We start from the raw sequence: 21,570 nt of genomic DNA, 5'->3' as shown, positions 1-21,570 counted from the left end.
TGCATAAAGACCAACTTGAGTGTATGTTAGGAAAACAGACTCAGGCTCCTACTTCACCCCTGCTGTTCTGATGTCCTAACTGTGAATTGTGGCCGTGTGGCCTAGGAATGTGGATTTTTGCTGGTACTCCTGGTGGTGAGTGAATTAATCGTTGAGAAGCCCTCTTAAACCCAAAACTATTTGAACAGGCTTTCCATTCCTCTTTTACTGGTTCTTTGTTTTCTTTATCAAGCACACTGGGATTTTAATATAAGATACTTACCTGTTTTCAAGTTTAAAATGATCCTCTCCTGGGGCGTCGAAGTGGCTTAGTCGGTTAAGCGTCCGACTTTCGCTTAGGTCATGATCTCTCGGTTCCTGGGTTTGAGCCCCGCGTCGGGCTCTGTGCTGACTGCCAGCTTGGAGCCTGGAGCCTGTTTCAGAGTCTGTGACTCCCTCTCTCTCTGACCCTCCCCTGCTCACGCTGTCTCTCTCTCTCTCTCTCTCCTAGAAATAAATAAAACATTTTTTAAAAAGTAAATAAAAAATAAATAAAAAAATAAAATGATCCTCTCCTTTAGCTTTGACCTTGCTAAATCAAAAGTTTTCATCCCTTGATAGCTTTGTTGGTCTTGACTACACCACCTAGTGTGAAGAGAAGTAATTGCAGGTTCTTTTGAAAATGCAAAATGACTCGAATGTTTGTCTGACTAGATAGAGATTTAGCACCCAGACTTTTCTAGCCACTATTTCAATGAGATATGGCCTCCCTATAATTTCTCTAAGGTAGCATTAAATCTTAAGCATGTAGCAACTATATATGGGATCAAATATTTAAAATTACTCATTATTGTGGGAACAAATATTTTGTTTAGGGTAAAATTTTGTAAATACTTAGACTGCATTCCATCATTTTGTATATAATACATGTATATTTATGGTACATTGGCACTTTTGTATAGTCTGCATTTTCAACACATGTACAATTTTGCATATTTTGGATTTAGGGCAGAGTGTCAGTTACCCTTCTGAATTATTACCAATGTTGACATTTGGGTCTTTGCATTTGAGATAAGATTGGTGGTCAAAAAAAATCATTTGCTTTGCACTTGGTCAGCATTATAATTCCCAGCTTTCATGTTATTCCTTTTCCTTGGTGACAATTTGTTGGGTAACGTGGCACACTCTGGTTTTAAAAACAGGCTGCCTTTATAAGGCATAGAGGAAAATTACTGCTTTAAAAAGCTTACTTGACAAATGACACCGGGCAGAAAGCTTAATTTTGTGCTGATTATGAAGCTACTAACATAAATGGATAGTATAGCATTTCCTGTACTAAGATTTCAGGAATATAATAGGAGAGGCTAAGTTCTGTCCTTATTCCACCCAAAACTGTAAATTAGAAGTGCATCTTGGTACATATTTCCCAAACTATGCCTTAATTTAAAAAAAATAAATGGAAAAATATGATAAATGTGATGTTATAAACAAATATATATCATACACATGATATTAGAAATAAAATTGATGCTATAAAGAAAGAAGAACATCCCCCCCTTTCTTCCCTCCTATTTGTGAGGCATAATCATATCTCAGGTTGTCTCAATTAATTGCTGCCCAGAGCCTGACTGTGGTCACAGATGGATGCTTTGCAAAACAGTTAGCAATCCATTTACAGATGTCCCAAAAGGGGAAAATGTTATTCACTGAATTAAAAGAACTGCCTAGGAAAGCAGAGCAGCATCCTTTGTAGTGGAAAAGGTGAGGTGAACAGCCAGCAATGTGTCTGCTGCTTCTGGCTGTGGTATAGTAAGAGTATAGCCCACTCCAACAAAATTTGTCTCTCTATGCCATGACATCTGCAGCTGTCCTGTCTGCCATCTTAGCAGTTAGATCTTAGTTAGAATAAGTCACTCTGCACCTTTCAAAACGTGTGTCCCCAGAACTCTACTTACTCTGAGAGTTTAAAAGTGTACTTAACAAAATGGCATCATGGTCAAATAACTCTTGGAACCATTGTATTCAACAATGTCAGCAATATTCTTAGTGTAGGATATTTCAGAATATCTAACTTCATTTATCTTTCTTTTCATTGAGTAGCTCATAAAACAAGTATTTCTAGGAACTTGCTTTAGGAAATGTTGGCTTCATAGGTTATTTTAACTCAGAAGTATGCACATATAGGTGTATATTGTGCATGTGTATATTAAACACAAATTCAGAAAAACTGGACCATTGTTTTTTGTGCTCTGTAGTTTACCACATGGTTTGCTGTTAATTTGGTAATAGTGTTTTAAAAAATATTTTAGGGGCACCTGGGTGGCTCAGTTGGTTAAACATCTGACTTTGGCTTAGGTCATGATCTCATAGTTCGTGGGTCCAAGTCCCGCATCGGGCTCTGTGCTGACTCAAAGCCTGGAGCCTGCTTCAGACTGTTTCTCCCTCTCTCTCTGCTCCTCTTCTGCTTGTGCTCTGTCTCTCTATTTCCCTCAAAAATAAATAAACATTAAAATATTTTAAAATAGCCATTATAAAACAGAAATAATAATTTCACGGTGAGATCTAGAGTTAGGAATTGCTATGCAGAATATGGACTTTGTCTTTAAGACCTCAGCTGGGTGGGAACAGAAGCAGACATGCAAGAGATAGCTTCAGTATAATGCAAAGATGTGTTTGAGCTACTGCTACCGAATGCTCTGGGAAATCATAAAAATGGAAATCGTTCACTTGTTGGGCATATTTCTTCTGATGGAAAATAGGTCTTGGAGGAGAAAATGCTTGAGCTAAATATTGAAGAATAAATAGGGTTAGGTGTTTCAAAGAATTCGAACAAGGAGGAGTATGTGCTTCAGGCAAAGGGACAGCCCGAGGCATAGAAGAGCTTATCCTATAGTAGGTGGGAAATTCTGTCTTATTAGGAAGTGAAAGGCAAAGATGAACCTGTTGGTAGGAAGGGTCCAGGTCATGGATGGAGTCTGGAAATGGTGGTTCTCAAAGATGTTGATACATCAAAACCAATCATTTTACTGAAAATATTGTCACCAGCACTACCTTCTCCACTCTGTTACTACCACTGCTATACTCTTCCATTTTTTAAGCATTGAAGCATTTCATTTATACAATACCATGCAATTCTTAATATAACCCTATAAGAGGAGATATTTTTACCTGCATATTTCACTTACAGATAAATGAAGATCAGAGTGGTTAAGGAATTTGCCCAAGGTGATGCAGCAAGCAAGATTTGAATCCAAGTATTCTAGTATCCTAGTGAAACTGATAGTATTCAAAATGACTTTTTATTCATTCCCTCAGTAAAATCATTTCAGAAATTAGTGATTTCTTTGAGTAGTCAAGACACTTCCTTTCTCTTACTTGCATTGTTTTTTGTTTGTTTTTTTTTTTTGAAGTTACCTCCACCCTTTTTATACTTATACATCCTCAAATAAATAGTGGCTTGGTGGGTTGTTGACACAGGGACTGTGGAATGCCCATGGTCCTATTCTGCATCTATATAGTTCCCCACATTTCCTACAGTTTTAAGACAGGCTTCTTGGGCTTTAGTGAGCTTTAATTTAGAGCACTTCTACAGGGTTAGAATTCCCTGATACTCTGAGCAAATGAAGAAAGTTAAAAACCTATAATCTCTAGGATGTCCTGTTACCCATGCGGATCCTCTGCCATTTCTCCAGCACTGAAGTGCTGGAGAGGCCCAGAATGCAGTGTGCTCTAGCCACACTGGGGGTCACAATTTCTGACTCCATGGAGAAAGAAGAGGTACTCTGGGGAATGGCTAACTGGTATCCTGATTGCCTTAAAAATGTCCACGTAGGCATTAGAAAAGTGGCTGCATGGCAAAGAGTCTGAATCAGGAAGGATGAAATTAGGAAAGGATGAAGGATATCTGTCCATTTTTTGGAATGAAAGCCTCCATTGTTTTCAGAGGTAAAGCACCAACTAGTCACTTGCTTTTGTCTATCATTTGACTTTGGAGTTGGAGCAATTTCTCCAGGTTCTGGCAATAGTCCTTTAGAAAATTGCATTATGACTATCATTAAAAAAGAAAAGTTTTGTATGTATATTTGTGAAAAATAGGAGAAACTGTGTCAGACTGTTAACCAGATATGAGTTTTAACCAATTCTTTTGAAAATTTGTAACAAATAATGAAATCTCGGGGTTATTTATCTCTGTAGAAATGAGGACAGCTATTTATTTGATAATTTCCACATGAAAAGCTTAATTTTTAGAAGCATATTATGAGTGCACAGAGTACTTTATTCCAATGTTTATATCCACTTGGACCTTGTTAGGGCAATTTTAAAGTTACTATTAATAGCTACATTTGATGGATTGCACAACTGTCTTTTCCAGGTAAGGCTGTAAGGTTTAGGAAAATTCTTTATAATAGTGTGTGGGTGGGTGAGGAGTTATATTAGGAAATATTGGTTAATTTAGCACATAAACTCCATGTCTAAATGAACACGGCCAGGTTGAAAATGAACCCATTGTCATCTAGTTTCTATCCATAACCTATGTCAGAGACTCTAGGAGATGGAGAAGGTAGCATTTCTGGTTTGAGCTGGGAAAATAACCAGGCCGAAGTATCCAGTGCAATGTTCTCTAATAACAATTTCATTTTTCAAGGTCATCATGTTCAAGGTCATCCTTAAGCTATTGTTTTATTTCAGTAAGGTCTCTAGCTCTTCCTTAACTCCAGTTAAAAAAAAAACAAAACAAAACCAAGTTTGTCTTTTAAACAACAACATTGACGTAAGCTGTAGCCAGTGGAGTGCCTAAGGGTGAATATCAGCTTGCCATTCCCTGGAGGTGAATACATACATATATTTTAAGTTTTCAGGTTTAATCACCATCCCTTTTCTCTTGAATTCATTACATGAATAAAATGTCACCTTATTTATAAGATCATATGTATTAAAGTAGTTTAATCTAACATAAAAGTCTTTATTAATGAAATAACCTTTCAACCTACATAGATCTTATCCAGTTCTTTTTAAGAAATTGCAAATTAGGCATTATTATTATCCTTACTTTATAAGTGAGGAAACTAAGGACCAACATTCCCAGGCCATTGGATGGTGGAACACAGGAGGTAAACCCCAGGGTCCTGAGGATGATAGTCTAGGGCTCTTTCTACCACTGCAATGATCTCTGAATGTAGACTGTGCTAGAATTTTTCTCTTCTGAACTGAAAAACTTCCTCTGTCATAGATTATACAGAAACAGCTTAGAAAATATCACTTTATTTAAAAAGTTTATAAAATATGGGGCACCTGGGTGGCTCAGTCGCTTAGGTGTCCAACTTCGGCTCAGGTCATGATCTCACAGTTCNTCTCAGAAATAAATAAAACATTTAAAAAAATAAAATAAAATAAAAAAATAAAAGGTTTATAAAATCTGCCTAACAATATTCAGCAAGACTGTCTAATATATAAGGGGGGGGGAGTGTATTTTTTTTTAAGTTTATTTTATTTTGAGAGAGAGAGAGAAAGCACATGGTGGGGCAGAGAGAGAGGGACAGACTGAGAATCCCAAGTAGGCTCGGCACTATCAGCACAGAGCCCAATGTGAATCTGGAACTCACAAACCATGAGAGCATGACCTGAGCCAAAACCAAGAGGCAGATGCTTAACTGACTGAGCCACCCAGGCACCCTGATGGGAAAGTGTTTTAATGCCAATGTGAAGGCCCGTTTAGGTCCCCCAGAATTAATATAAAGATTATTTTAAAGCAAAGACATTTGGGATTTAATAGGTACAGCAAAAAGCCTTCCTTTACAGTAAGTTCTGGGAGTGGAGCTGCCACAAATCCCCTCTCCAGGGGATTTTTAGAGCTGAGGGGAAAAAAAAGCTAAGACCAGTCTGACTCGCATAAACATTATCACAGACTTTCTTATTCGTTCTCCTAGAAATCCATTCGTCCCTTCCGTAGAAGCGTTTTCTTCTCCTTCCCCCTGTTAACTCAGGTATATAAACTTCCATCTATACTGTTCAGAAAGCCGCCTCTTTTTTATAAATAAGTTTTGGTTGTTCCCCTGATAACCTGTAAGTTTATATTTAATTTGCAGGCCTCTAAAACATGAACCTCACTGAGGATAAAGTAAAAATGTTGCCTTTCCTGCACCATTACCCCAATTAGATACTTCTAATTTTTTAATGTAATAAAAACATGTAAAAAAAAAAGATAAATTAGATTATCTTTTTATATATGTGAATCCAGTCTCTTTTATTGACATACTTTGCAGTAATTGCAAGAAATCTATACCTTTTTCATAGATAATCATTCTATTAGATACAATTTATTGAGTAGTATCCAGTGCCAGTAAGCAGGATACTTCATCCCACTTGAAATACTGAGTATTAAGTTCAGACCACTCAATTTTCTCATGTTTAAGGTAGATGTCAGTATTTTGTATATTGCAGATGAGAAATTTGAAAATCAAAATGATTAACCAGAGTGGCAAGTTTAATACAGCCAATTAGCAAAGTGAGGATGACTGCCTTGCTTTTCTTAAAAATTATCAATTTAATGACAATACATGATTCTATCAAGTGGTCCTTCTATATATAGTACATCTAACATTTGTTGGACCATTAGTTCCTTTTCAGACTTCAATAAATGACAGAACTAGGAAGTGTTTTGAATGTTGCTTTTCCCACTATTTGGTTGCTTCTTTGGGACAGATTCTCAGAATGTAGTTCTTACAGTCAAAAATTATGGATAATTTTGTAGCTCACGATACATATTATCAAATTGCTTTGCAAAACCATTTTTTTTTTCAGTCTGTTCTGTAGCCACTCTCGAATCTAAGTTGTGCTTTGCTTTTGTCACACCTTTCTCTCGAAGTCCTTTTTGAGTGTTATGGCTCTGAAACAAATTGTAAGCATCCACAGAGAGGTTTTAAAAACCACTTTACAGATAGCTCCCTAATGGCATGGGACCAGTGAAATACAGGCTATCCTGTTGGCCCTCAGGAAGGTAATCATAAACGAGTGGTGTATTTAAAAACAGATAGGATGCCCAAATGCATATGACAAGATAGTGTGATTCTCCCATTTTAACCCTCCCTGGTTGGATTCATGCTTTGGCTTTATAAACCAAAAAAGCAAACATTTGAAAATGATTCCATCAAGGAGTCAGGAAATAAAGCCCATGAATCAAGATCCAAAGAGGTGAAATAATTCAGTTGGGAAGAATCCCTACTGTCTTCAGGGCAGATGAGAAAGACCAGCTCCCTCGATGTAGGATGCAGTGAAATGGGCACACGTTTTGAGTAAGAGCAACCTGGCTTTGCGACTCAACTCTTTTGCCTACTTGCTGCGTGACCATGGGCAAATACTGATCTTCTTGGGTCTCAGTTTCCTCCTCTATAATGTGGGGATAATATCCTTTTCAAAGAGTTGTGGAGGGACTGAATGAGCTAATACGGTAACATAATCCACATGAGAAAGATACTCACCAAACGCAGTTTGGCTACTTCTCTGCCTCAGTGGGGAAGGAGGGAGGAGAATGGGACTCAGCAGAGGAACAAATGAGCTTCCATTTTAACTGGAATATTTTGCATCTTTTATACAATACACAAAGACCTGAAGCAAGTAGGACAAACTATTGACACTTGTTAATCTGGAGGTAGTGCTTGTTAAATTATTTGCTGCATTTTTTTCTGTTTTTATATTCAAGTTTTTAATTAAACTCTTCTAGTGTCTGGCATATGGGCAACACTCATGGGTTCAGAAGCTTTCCCACACCCTTTGTTTGTCAGAAGCTGGCATCTTTACTCTGATAAAGAGTAAAGTGGGACCCAAGGAAACAAATTCTGGCTTGTAGACCTGAGCCCGAGTGGAATGTGCCTCTGGGGAACTGCACACCTACCTTTTGTTATGAAGTTCAACACATCAAGTTCACCCTCTGCTGTGCAGACTGGATAAACACAAGGGTCCCTGCACTGCCTTCTTCAGCTTTCCCACTCAGTGCAGACAGGATGTTTTATGTGATCTGTGGTCTACAGCTGGATTCCATTTTCCATATGGGATTTTCTATCAAGGAAAGCTGTTTACCTTTTAATTTACTGTAGCATGCAACTCCTGCCAATGTATTGTCACCATGATTTCCATATTGGAGCCCTCCCTTCCCCACAACACTGTTTATTTAGTCTATACAGTTTGTTTAGAGTGTCCTCATGGAAATTCTGGATTTAGGGTTATGAAAGTAACTCTTGCAGAGCTCCTGAATGTGATGGACTCCTCTTGAAAGCTGGCTTTCCTGAAGTTTATTATAAACCAACTGATCGCCATGTACAGCGGGTGAGCTTAGAGATGACCTCAAGCTATCTTTATGTTGTAACAAATAGTCCCATAACAGACAACACATGGTTCATCAGCTCAGGGGGTTTTCAGCCTCTGAAACAACGCTGGGCTCTTCCGTGGGTTAGTTGTTCTTTTTCGATCTCAGAGCTTCACGTCTTTGTTCCCTCCCATTCTCCCCTCACCTTGACTCTGAGAAAAGAAAAGGGAGCTTTCCAGAGATAGAAATTTAAATTAATCAAGCTCACATTTAATGCATTGTGATGGACTCCCTTGTTATTTCTATTCTATGGAAAAAGACTCACTGTTCAGGCATGCTAAGCTTTGAGAGCAGTATTCTTTCACTGCCAGAGAAAGAGAAAAATAGTTCCTTTTCTTTCTTTCTTTCCTTCTTTCTTGGCAGAATTGATGCAGGGGCCACGTGGCTATCAGCTCACTCAGGGATATGCACAGAGGAATTTCAGAATGTTTTAGATGTTATAAAATTGCAAGTTAACAGCTGACAGAGGTTGTTACAGAAATTGGACAGCCTTTCAAATCATTTATCAGAGTGCTTACAATTCCCATTTCAAGGCAGGTGAAATAATAACGGATATTCGGAATTTGAATCATATTCAGTGCTTGAAAGGGAAAGAAAATCTGCATCCAAATTATTTGAATAAATGCAAGAGCCAGAACTGCCTGGGCAAATATGCCGCTGCCACTGTTTTAACATGCTGCCTAGCAGCAGCCACGGGAGAGGGCGAGGAGAGATGATGCTAGTTGCCATTAAACAAAACCTTACTCGTAAGTCCATATGCCATCCATGCTGCTCCCAGGCTGTTTGAAACCAGAAGTCAGAAAACAATCCACAACCTTAAATGTGACAGCGAAGGGTCTGGCTTACTTCAAGAGAGAAGAGAAAACCCTTGTCAGGAAAATACTGCTCTCTTGCTTGTAAAGGATTCCCCTGGTGTTCTAAAATAATAAAATGGCAACAGGCTTTTAAGCCAAAAAGCAAATTCCCCCAGGTAATTATAGTGCATAAAGGATAACTGGAAAATATGTTGTAGGAAATCAAAGGAAGGAAAAGATATTTCATCAGGTTAACTTAATGTGAATGGCTGCATTTTTATATTGGGTTATGGCAATGTGGCTCAGCTGGGTGAAAGGAAAACACCTAAAACCCCAGTCCCATCAATTTCACAGTGTGAAACCCAACAGGGTTTCTGCTGAGATTTAGTGCAGCACTTAGTGTCCTTTTGTGGGAACATCAGTACAAATATTCATACAGTACTTTGCAAATGATGTGGGTAAATGACATACAACCAAAATAAAACAAACAAACAAAAAAGTCTACTCAAGTTCAAACCCTATTACCATCAGAAAACCCAGGGCAAAGCAAATATTTTCATGTGATAATTTAAACAACGTAATAATTTAACCAACATACACAGCAGGAGAGCGGTTTGTCCTTGAACGTGGCTGTCTTAGAAAGATGGCATTGAACTAAGGCAGCAAATTAGAAGGTGGAAGAATGAGCATAAAACCAAAATTCAGAGGGAAATGCCACCCTGACTCTCTTCTTCCCTCTGCTGGGTATTGCCTATATCCTCTTTGTCCAGGGGAGAAAAGTATGTCTTTCTTTACCTCAGTTCTTCCTAGAAAACAATGTTAAGGTGGATCTGGGTGTGACAAATACTTCTGTTCTGGTGAATCTTATAGGTAAATATCATAAGAGTGAGTCAGGTGTTCTTTCTGTTCATAAAATTGTGGCGAAATACATATAACATGAAATATACCTTTTTAAAAAAAATCTAAATGTTTTATTTATTTCTGAGAGAGAGAGAGAGAGAGAGAGAGAGAGAGAAAGCATGAGCAGGGGAGGGTCAGAGAGAGAGGGAGACACAGAATTTGAAACAGGCTCCAGGCACTGAGCTGGCTGTCAGCACAGAGCCCAATGCGGGGCTCGAACCCACGAACTATGAGATCATGACCTGAGCCGAAATAGGACACTTAACCAACTGAGCCACCCAGGTGTCCCTGAAATATACCTTTTTAACCCTATTTAGGTTTACAGTTCAGTGGCATTAAGAACACTCGTATTGATTTGTAACCATCATCACCACTCATCACTAGAATTTTTTCATCTTGCAAGACTGAAATCCTATACCCATTAAAAGCTAACTCCCCGGTTCCCCTCGCCCCCAGGCCCTGGCGACTACCACTTTACTTTCTGTCTCTGAATTCAACTGCTCTAGGTACATCATATAGTATTCGTCCTTTGGTAATCTGGCATTTAGTTTCAAAGCTCATAAGGAAATAAACAAAGTGGGAAGTAGATAAGAGAGCAATGCCTGGCAAGTGCCTCAGTGTTCCAACTCCTTAGCTCAAAAGAAGCCCCAAATAAGTAGACTGCACAAGGAACTCAGCTAGTGTGTGGCAGAACTTGGTTTGAGTCTAGGTTTTCCTGACTCTAAAGTTTCACCGCATTGATACTTTTATTTTATGAACCAATTTCCTCTAGTGTGGTTACTCATCTTTTACAACATTAAGAAATTCCCCAGAGATAAGGAACATGTCCCTTTCTCACTGTTCTCTCATGCAAGCATTGGTCACCTATCAGTTAATTTTAAAATGTCTGACTTCTGAGACCTTGAACCCTAACTGTCTTCTTTGATTTTACCCTTTGTCTGAAACACTATAACTTAAGAGTGGCTGTTTACCTAGAGCTTGGACCCCCTTGTGATCTCAGTATCTTGACAGTCATTGTTACTTGGGTTTATCCCGTTTCAGTAAGATTCTTTTAAGGGGCCCGAGGAGTGGCAAAGGTCATCAGAAGTCATTCCCACAATAGAAATGAGGAGTGAGGAAAAACATCTAAACTGGAGATTTGTAGCAGAAGGATTAGTTGGGACAAACAAACTACATTGTTTGGGTTTTTTTTTTTTGATGTTTATTAAAAATTAATGTCAGTTTTTCAATGTTTATTTTTGAGAGAGAGAGAGAGATAGAGAATCACAGGATTTGATGTGACACTTGAACCCATGAACTGTGAGATCATGAGCTGAGCCAAAGTTAGATGCTTAACCAACTGAGCCATCCAGGTGTCCCTTGTTTGCTTTTTTAATAAGCACAGGCCAAACAACAAAAAGAAACATTAATTTTGATGTACTTCCATGGTTAATGAGCAGCATACCTGGTCACTGGCATGTTGGAACAGTGAGGATGTCTCATAGATTCTCCCGTTTCCCACCCCACCTCCTCCACTCAGCTCTGATGTCCTCAGCACAGGACTCTAGGCATCTGGACTCTGTATTGGGTTCCCTCCTTGCGAGGGCTGCAAGTCACACTGAAAGTCAGAGTTCTTGTATTCTGCTGCATTTCTAATACTCTAGCTGTTGATGTTCTTGTTTGTACTTGACAGGTCTGTGTGGTTGCCAGAGAAGCAATGTCCTCAATTTGTAAATCTAACTGTGTAAAAACAACAAGCAAATAGACTACACTTCTCATTGCTGTTGCTGGCAGTGTTGGGGGCAGTTTTATAGTTCTGCCGGAAGGAGTGACATCCTGCCCAGTGTTCCCGTACAGGCACAGGGTAAGGGCTCAGTAAGTCATAGCCGCTGTGGGCGTTCAGCCCCTGGAGCATACTGGGGAGTTCCCATACAGGAAAATGGAGCAAAGGCAACATTTGTGTCCATCTTCTCTTACTAAATGTCATCACGGAACCTCTTGACATTAGTCAGGCATTGCAGGGGCTTATCCAGCTCATGTCCTCAGCATTCTTTGGTGTCCTCCAGACCCCAGATCCACTACCTTCAGCTTTGCCCCCAGGAAGGTGAGTTTTCAGCGCAGTTTAGAAATAGGAAGAGAAATAAGAATTCTTCATTTTTTCGATATCATCCTGAAGCAGGACTCTGAGGCAAGAACTTAGGTGCTTATGGCTTATTGGGAGGTGATTCCAGAAAGCAGAAGCAGGGAGTGAAGTGAGACAGAGAGGAAAAAAGCCAACATGGGGGATGTGGATGATGGGGCTGCAGGATACAATGGGGACTCAGTCCTTCTAGGGACTCTCTGAGAAACTGTAGAACGTGTCTCAGAACTCTCTCACCCAAGTGTGTTGAGGCTGGGAACACCCAGGGTCCTCCCCAGGGATCAACTCTCCCACTCCCTGGTTGTACCTATGTGCAAACTGTATTGCTGAGGAGGCCCAGACAGACTGTCACAGAGTGTGGAAGAAAGGGGTGAAGGTGGAGAAAGCTCAAGGCCACAAAGCCCAGCTCTTTGACCATGAATCTGAGCCAGAGCCCAGCAGCTGACAGCTTACTCTTACTTAGAATAAGAAAATGACCAAAGTCCTACTTCCATTCATATTTTAAAATATGGCATGGGGCATCTAGGTGGTTTAGCTGGTTAAGCATCTGACTCTTGATTTCGGCCCAGGTCATAATCTCATGGTTCATGAGATTGAGCTCCATGTCTGGCTCTACACTGACAGCACTGAGTTTGCTTGAGATGTTCTCTCTCCCTCTCCTCTGCTTTCTTTCTCTCAAAATGAATAAACCATCAAATAAATAAATAAGAAAATAAATAAATAAATAAAAATATGACACACTTACCCCTCCAAGACCCTCACAATTATTTGGCCCTACCATTTGCTGAGATAGTAATAGATCTGGTGTCTTGTAATCCTTTACCTGTGGTGACAGTAGTGGCAATGGCAATAAAAAGTCATAAAAGTCATGGCAACACTGGGCTGAAGCCAGGCTCCTCAAAACCATTACATGCTGCCTACTTTTGAGGCGGCTTCCAATAAATATATTTTCTCTTGGCTACTAAGTGGGGTACAGGTGTGAACATCTAGAGTAAAGAAGTGGGCATTGATTCTCAGGAGATTTCCCTCGTGGGGTGGAGGACACCAAGCCTGGGAAGATGGCACTCTGCTGACTGTGGAAAAGGATCTTAAAGGGACTAGTATGTTCATTCAGTTGCTTAAGAGGTGATGAAAACCCACAGTTCCCTGGAGTTCTCTGGCTCACCTAAAATTCAGACTGGATTAACAGAAGTTGGAGATCATCTCTGAATATTTTTTGCTGGCCAATGAAAAACTTACTTCATCGATACAAACAGTTGCAATGATAACGCAAGAGTTTGTGAGTCCTGACAATCCTGAAAAGACCCAGAAGTGTCTGTGAATCATTTGATTAACATTACACATCTGTCTTCTCCTCCATCAGCCTGGGGCACATTTGCCATTTTATATCTCATTCATGGTTTCTTGGCTAGTTTTGCTTGAGCTTTATGCTGTACTGCTAAGGCTGGCAAAATTCCTGAGCCCAAAAAAGCAGCTGACAAATCCACTAAAGTAAGGTGCCATCCATGCCGAAAACTGTGAAGTGGGAACTTCCTCACCATTTATGATTCATTCAACTATGCTTTCACCAAAATGCTGTGTCACAGGTTAGCAGAGGATATGATGAGAAAAGATAGGCAGCGAACTTGCTCTTTCTGCACTGTCCTGTGTTTGGAGAGGGGAGAGTGAGGGTGTCCTAGGAGTAGATTAACTGTGTGGTAGTCTTGGCAGCTTAGGGTGGGCTTGGTAAAATGATGAGAATCTGGTAGCTTTGGATAAGGCCTTAGGATACTATGATGAAAATTCTTAGACCTGAAGGGAGGGCAAAGGTCATCAAAGGTCATTCCAACACCCTAGACACGATGAGGGAAGAGAAAGGGCGAACAATTTTGTTCTTTTGGTGGTTTGAGTTTAGGGTCAAGCATAGCAGGCAATCTAATCATAGTTTGGGTGTTGGCTGTCTTGTGCTCAGAGATATTAAAATCCCTTTTATGTTACATTTTATTTTAGCAGGAGCTTGGGTCTATTCTGGAAGTGAAGGTTTGAGGTAGGCAAGAACAAAGTATGAGGGGGGCTTCAAAGGAACTAGACACACTGGAATCCTGGCAAGAAGCTACCTCTACTCCCATCCGAGCAGCAAAAGCAATTTTGGGAGTGGAGGGTTATGACTTGGAGATGACGGCTGCATGAGGCACTTTCTCTTCATCCACATGATCTCTTGCATTCTGGATTGTTCTTTCAGAGACTGGCACTTATATTAAGTATTTCAGCACCATAGGCAGGACAGTGTGGTGGTGTTCCCTATCAGGAACAGGGACGTGGACTTGAGAATGCTTTCAGTTACTTGCTTTGGGTGAACAAGTTCTAAGTGCCAGAGTAGGACATAGAACCAGGTCTCAGATCCCAAGAGGTTGGGCTTTCTGCCAAGCAATCATGACTTTTTGTCCCCCATATGTTTCAACCATGCCTTCTATTTCTATACACCCACTTCTCTCTCTCTTTCCCTATCTCACTTCTTCTTTCATTTTTAAGAACAAAAATTTAATGCTTACTTATTTTTGAAAGAGAGAGAGCGCAAACTGGAGAGGGGAAGAGAGAGAGGGACACACAGAATCTGAAGCAGGCTCCAGGCTCTGAGCTGTCAGCACAGAGCCTGACGCGGGTCTCAAATTCACAAACCATGAGATCATGACCTGAGCCACTGTCAGACGCTTAACCGACTGAGCCACCCAGGCACCTCTCATTTTTTCTTTCTGTCCATCCTCCTATTTACCTACCTACCTACCTACCTACCTATCTCTAACCTACCATACAAGTTAGTCTTTTAAACATGGGATAAGATTGACTGCTGGACAATAGCCATTATTGCTCTTGCTGGTAAAACATTCCTTTAATTTGAGCTAAATTTGTTGATAATTTACCCAATGCATAATATGAGCTATCTGTCAAGATGGAAATAATTAGTGATAATCCCATAAAAGGGGACAATTTTAATTTATTAAAAAATCATTTAAAAACTTCATTAACAAACTAATGCAATTAATGTTTGTTGCTGTATATAAACAATTAATCTACTAAGTATTCTGTCCATTAAAGGCAGTTTATTTCTGTCTCCATTTGGAAAGACGTGGTTGGTTGTTCATTTGAGTAACTCTGTGTACTAGAGTATGATGTTATTAAGTGAAAATGAACTTGAGAAGATAGGCTGTTGTTAGAAGTTGTGATTATATAATGGAATTAATCCAGACTCCAGCTTTTATCATCAGAAAGCAAAGATGGGGGCCAGGAAATAACACCATTTGGCCTCCAGGGAAGGCATAAAGATCCTCTGCATTAACCCACCCCATCCCATGTCACAAGAATTCTAATGTGAACAGATCTGCGTATAAGAATATGTAACGACTCCCAGCACTTAGATGTAGAGAAGTTTGAAAACAAGAGGTTTTGATTCCAAGTCAAAATGGAAAGTTTTCCATTTTTCTTTTTCCTCTCTGTGAATTTGCTCTCCTTTCTCCTGGCACCACTTCCGAAAGAGGGGTAATGGGCTGCCTCCTCCTTCTACCTCCAGGAACCTGTTGATCAGATTCAGATTCCACCTTCCTCTTCCTTGTTTTTCTTTGGCATGATTTCCCTTGGAGTGGCTTTACCTGACCCTTTGAGTGGTAATACTTAGATGGCCAGAATACAAGTCTGGGCCAAAGGGAAATGCATAGAGGAAGCTTCTTTGTCAGCTTTGCCTCTTACTTTAATAACTGCCACGTTTAAGTAAGAGAGTCACTGAGACTCCATTAAGGGTTTGATCTTGGGTCCAGTCCCAAAGTCCCACTTAGTGATAAGGCAACATTTTGACTAGGCTTATGCTGTATGTGTTGATCTATCCTCCATCAATTATCTATTGGTATATAACAAATTATCCTAAAACTTTGTGGCTTAAAATATTAAACATTTATTGTGTCACATGGGTATTGTGTCAAAATCTAAGCAGCTTAGCCGGGTGTTTCTAGTTTGGAGCTCTCGTGAGGTTACAGTCACAATGTTGGCTAGGGCTGCAATCGTCTGAAGGCTGGACTGGGGCTAGAAGATGAATTCCTAGATGGTCCTCTCAGATAGCTGGCTGTTAAGAGGAAGTCTGTCACAGTTGTTGCTAGCTGTTGGCAGGAGTCTTAAATCCATATCACCTCAGCCTCTTTACACAGCTATTTGAGTGTCTTCCTGACATGGCAGCTGACATTCCTTCAGAGTAAGTGATTCAAGAGAGAAGAGAAAGTGAGCAAGGAGGAAGCTGCAATGCCTCTTATGGCCTAGTCTCAGTAGTCATACACCATTGCATCTCTTTGCTAGAACTTGAGCCTACACTCAAGGGTGAGGGAGTCAGGCTCTACCTGTTGAAGGGAGGAGCATCAGATAATTGGTGGACGTAGTTTGAAACCACCACACAACCCAAAGACTGCTAATGCTCACCAGTCTCTGTGTGTCTCCTTTTGTGTTGGGCAGGCAGCTAAATTTTGTATCCTTACTCCTTGGGTTCACCTTTCCTTTTGCAGTCAGATCCTTACCTCTGTGACTGAAATCGAGTCCACAGATGTCAGCAGAGGTGATGTGTGCTTCTTCCAGGCCTGTCCTCTCAGAAGCCCACGTTGTTTTCCATTCCTTCTGCTCTTTCCATAGTGACCGAGGAGGAACGTTGAAGATGTTGCCTCATGCTCCTAGCATCACAAGCTGAAAGGATCCTTGGTGTGACAAGCAGAATGGCTCTGTTGTATGCAGTGGTCTGTGATCTGAGGAAGTCCTACACTTTTATCATTTTAGATGCAGATTTCTGGGTTATCTCTTATAGTAGCTAGATTTATTTACTTTAACAGGCTGTCTTCAACAGGGACTTAAGGAAATGAAGTAGGATATAAGTGTAAGAATAGGATAACTATGTAATTATTTATACAATACCATGAAAAATTTTTGGAAAAGTGTAGATTACAGTGTCGATGGTGACTTAGGGATAGTTTTTACTTCTTTTTAATACTTGCTTTTGGGGTATTTTCCAAATATCCCAGTGTCATAAAAATAGAACTTACTTTGATTAAAATTTTTATTGATGTATACTTGACATACAACATTGTATTAGCTTTGGGTGTACAACATAGTGATTCAATATTTGTATATATTACAAAATGATCACAGTAGTAAGTGTAGTTAATGTCTATCTTCATTCATAGTTATAATTTTTTTTCTCTTGTGATAGGGACTTTTAAGATCTATTTTCTTAGGAACTTTCAAATATGCAATACAATATCATTAACTATCACCACCATGCTGTACATTACATCCCCATGAATTATTTTATAACTGGAAGTTGTACGTTTCGACCTGCTTCACCCATTTCACCCCCTGTCTCTAGCAATGATCAATCTGTTTTCTGTACCTGTGAGCTTGGTTTTTTTTGTTTGCTTGTTTGCTTTTAGATTCCACATATGTGTGAGGTCACATGATATTTGTCTTTCTCTGTCTGACTTATTTCACTTAGCATAATGTCCTCAATATCCAACCATGTTGTTGCAAATGGCAAAATTTCATTATTTTTTATGGCTGAGTAGGATTCCATCCATCCATTCATTCATACATACACATATATACATACATACCATATATCCATGCATCCATCAGTGGACACTTACATTGTTTCTCTATCTTGGCTATTATAAATAATGCTACAATAAACATGGGAGAGAAAATATCTTTTTGAAATTTTTTAAGTTTATTTATTTATTTTGAGAGAGACAGAGAGAGTGTGAGTGGGGGAGGGGCAGAGAGAAAGGTAGAATCTCAAGCAGACTCTGTGTTTTCAGCACAGAGCCTGACACAGGGTCTGAACCCAAGAAACCCTGAGACCATGACCTGAGCTGAAATCAAGAGTTGGACACTCAATCAACTGATCTACCCAGATACCCCTTCAATTAGTGTTTTTGTTTTCTTCAGGTAAATACTCAGAAGTGGAATTACTGAATTACATGGTAGCTCTATTTTTAATTTTTTGAGGACCCTCCATACTCTTCCATAGTGGCTGCACCAGTTTGCATCCCTACCAACAGTGTACAAAGATTCTGTTGTCTCCACATCCTCACCAACACTTGCTACTTCTTGTCTTTTTGATAATAGCCATTCTAAAAGGTGTGAGGTGATACCTAACTGTGGTTTTGATTTGCATTTCCCTGACAATTAGTGATGCTGAACACCTTTTCATGTATCTTTTGGCCATCTGTTGGTATGTTTTCTTTGAAAAAATGTTTATTCAGATCCTCTGCCAATTTTTTAATCTGATTATTTGGTTTTTTGCCATGGAGTCCTTTGAGTTCTTTATATATTTTGGATATTAACCTCATATCAGATATATGACTTGCAAAATATTTTCTTCCATTTGGTAGGTGGATATTTCTTTTTCTTTATGATTTCCTTTGTGCAGAAGGAAACTTTTTAGTTTCTTGTAATCATCTTTTAAAAAGCAAAATACTAATTTTGTAAATATGATGTATCTTTATCCCTACTCTTATTTTTACTACTATTTTTATTATTGTTTTTCCTTTCTCTCACTTTGATGACTTAATGTTCTTTAACTTTTTGGCACCCAGTGGCCAAGATGGGGCTGCCTACATATCCGAGAAGGCTAATTATGTCCCCTTCTCATTACCTCCTCCCTCAGTTGATATCCCCCAGATAGTGGAGATTCATAACAAGAGGGGACTGAGTCAGAAGATCTGCTGGGACTTCTATAGCACAGACCAGGCAGGCGGACAGAGCCAGGATCTGATGTGCCAGGTGGGGAAGCATAGCTAAACTATGAGAAATAGCTGTTTATGGCTCTAATTCAGTCTTGATTTTGCTTTTGCATTTTGTAATTCCTTGCTTTTTTGTATGTTTTTTCTTTCGGCTCCATAAGTCCCTTCCATATCTATTCTTTTATCTCAATCCTTCTGTCCTGTTAATTCTCTGATCCTATTTTCTGGAGGTCATGACACCAAGCCAATGCCTTTTGAAGACACCAAGCCAAAGCCTTTTGAATTTCCCCTTCCTTCCTTTCTTCCTTCCTTCCTCCCTCCCTCCCTCCATCCTTGGTTGTTGAAAGACCTGTTTATATACATGCTCTTCTAAGTTTTCAGAAAACATTACTTTTTCCATATGCTTCAGGATATTTTATGAATCACCCCATGTTTTTCATTTGTCTGTTTGTTTCCGCATATTTTAATAGGAAAAGATCTTTCTAGGCCAACACATAATATGCTCAGCCTAGAGGGTATCAAATAGATTCAAAGATGAATAAGAAAGGTGCCTGCCTCCAAGGCCCAGCATTCCAACATTTATCAATATATCCTAACTAATAGTCACAGTACCGAATACTAATCTTATATCAGAGGGAAGGATGGAGCATTCTGGGCGTCTAGGGGAGGGAATAGTAGCACTGTCTAGAGACATCAGAAAAGCTTTGAAAAGAAAGGTAAATTTGACGTATATCTTGAAGAATGCATTATAATTCACTCAGTAGAGTGGAGGAGGAAATAGTACGTGTAAAGTTGTGGAGATGAAGGGAGGAAGCAGTTTGGATCGCGGTTGTGGAGGGTGATGTCCGAGGGCAGGAGATGATGGCAGAGGGATATGCAGAAGGCCATTATAAAGAAGCTCGTGACCGATGCTGATGATTTTAGATCACTTTTGGGAGGCAAAAAAGAACCAACTGTTGGGTTTTAAGGAAGGGGTCGATGTGAAGAGTGCTGCAGTTTGAAAAGCTCATGGTGGCATGGTGGCAGTGTAAAAGATGTATCCAAGAGGCTGTCACTGCAGATGGGGTGATTTCCCATATTCCTTAAGGGACTCCTGGGGACTCAAGTGTCCTTAGGCAAGACAGTACCAATTATTGTAAAAATATGCTTTAACAGTCTTTCTTTCAAAAGAATCCAATTAACCATTTTTCTTCCTTCTATTTAAACATAAATATTCCTGGGGCAGCACCTGGATGGCTCTGACAGTTAAGCGTCTGACTCTTGATTTCAGCCCAGGTCATGGTCGTGAGATCAAGCCTCACATCGGGCTCCCTGTGCTGACAGCATGGAACCTGCTTGGGATTCCCTCTCTCCCTCTCTCTCAGCCCTTCTCCTGCACACTCTTTCTTTCTTTTTTTTTTTTTTAAATGTTTTATTTATTTCTAGGAGAGAGAGAGAGAGAGACAGCGTGAGCAGGGGAGGGTCAGAGAGAGAGGGAGTCACAGACTGAAACAGGCTCCAGGCTCTGAGCTGGCAGTCAGCACAGAGCCCCACGCGGGGCTCGAACCCACGAACCGCGAGATCATGACCTAAGCGAAAGTCGGACGCTTAACCGACTAAGCCACCCAGGCGCCCCTCCTGCACACTCTTTCTAACAAATAACAAATAAATAAACTTTTAAAAAACATAAATACTTCTATTATATGAAACATTTAAAATAGCCCTAGATTGCTCTTTCCAGTTAAAAACATGTTTTATGTCCTTTTACTTTGTTTATAGGCTGCCTGTGCCTTTGAATAATCTGAAAATCTCCTCAGTGGTTAAAGTGGTGAGAAGGGTTTTGTTTCACTTTAAAACACTTCCAGAACAAGGTCTCCTCCTGTGTCTCCCATGTTCTAGTCTCTGTACTTGGGACACATTAACATGCAGGTCAGTTTGTGTCTGTCCTTCCTCAGGCCTCCTGGGACCTAAGGAAGTGTGTCAGCCTGCCAGGCCCCTTTCCAGGACCCTGTATTCTTGGGCCCATCATGGCATCTGCCAGGCTGTGTGTGTTCACTGGGGCTTTTGGCAGCTCTGGTTGCTTGTGAAGATGAGATGATTGATGTAAGACAAAGAAAGGCTGCCAGAAAGTCAGGATTTGTGCTGTGTCAGGTGGCTGCAGTGCTCTGCACTGAGCAATTGTAGTTGGATAATCATTAGCAGTTACTTTACGGTAATTTTCTTGGGTGGGGTAAATCGTGTTTCCAGCAAACCCTGTTTGCATAGGAGCAGAGATGCCGGGAGAATGAAATTCTCTGCCTATATTCCTCAGTCCCTGTGGGAGCCTTTGTATGGTTGAGATTAGGTGATGCCTCTCCTGTTGATGATCCTTATTCTACAGGAGGCTCAAAGGCAGCAGAGTATTTCTCTGCATGATAGCAGCCAGTGACTAGGGAATAATCAATGGGGCAATAGGAATTCCAGGCATCTATTTCTTTGAAGAAGGCTATGGGGAAATTTTCTGCACTGAGATTTGTCTTAATTGTGGAAGAGACCTGTTTGGATCTTAATGGCCTCTACTAGCCGCTGGGGCTGCCATAACAAAATGCCACAGACTGAGTGGCTTAAACAATATAAATGTATTTTCTTGTGGTTCTCAAGGCTAGATGTCCAAGATCAAGGGACTGCTGGGGTTGGTTTGTGGTAAAT

This window comes from Crocuta crocuta, unplaced genomic scaffold, assembly GCF_008692635.1.
Source record: "Crocuta crocuta isolate KB4526 unplaced genomic scaffold, BGI_CrCroc_1.0 scaffold197, whole genome shotgun sequence".
Classification (NCBI taxonomy): domain Eukaryota; kingdom Metazoa; phylum Chordata; class Mammalia; order Carnivora; family Hyaenidae; genus Crocuta; species Crocuta crocuta.
Note: the sequence above shows the minus strand (reverse complement) of the source record.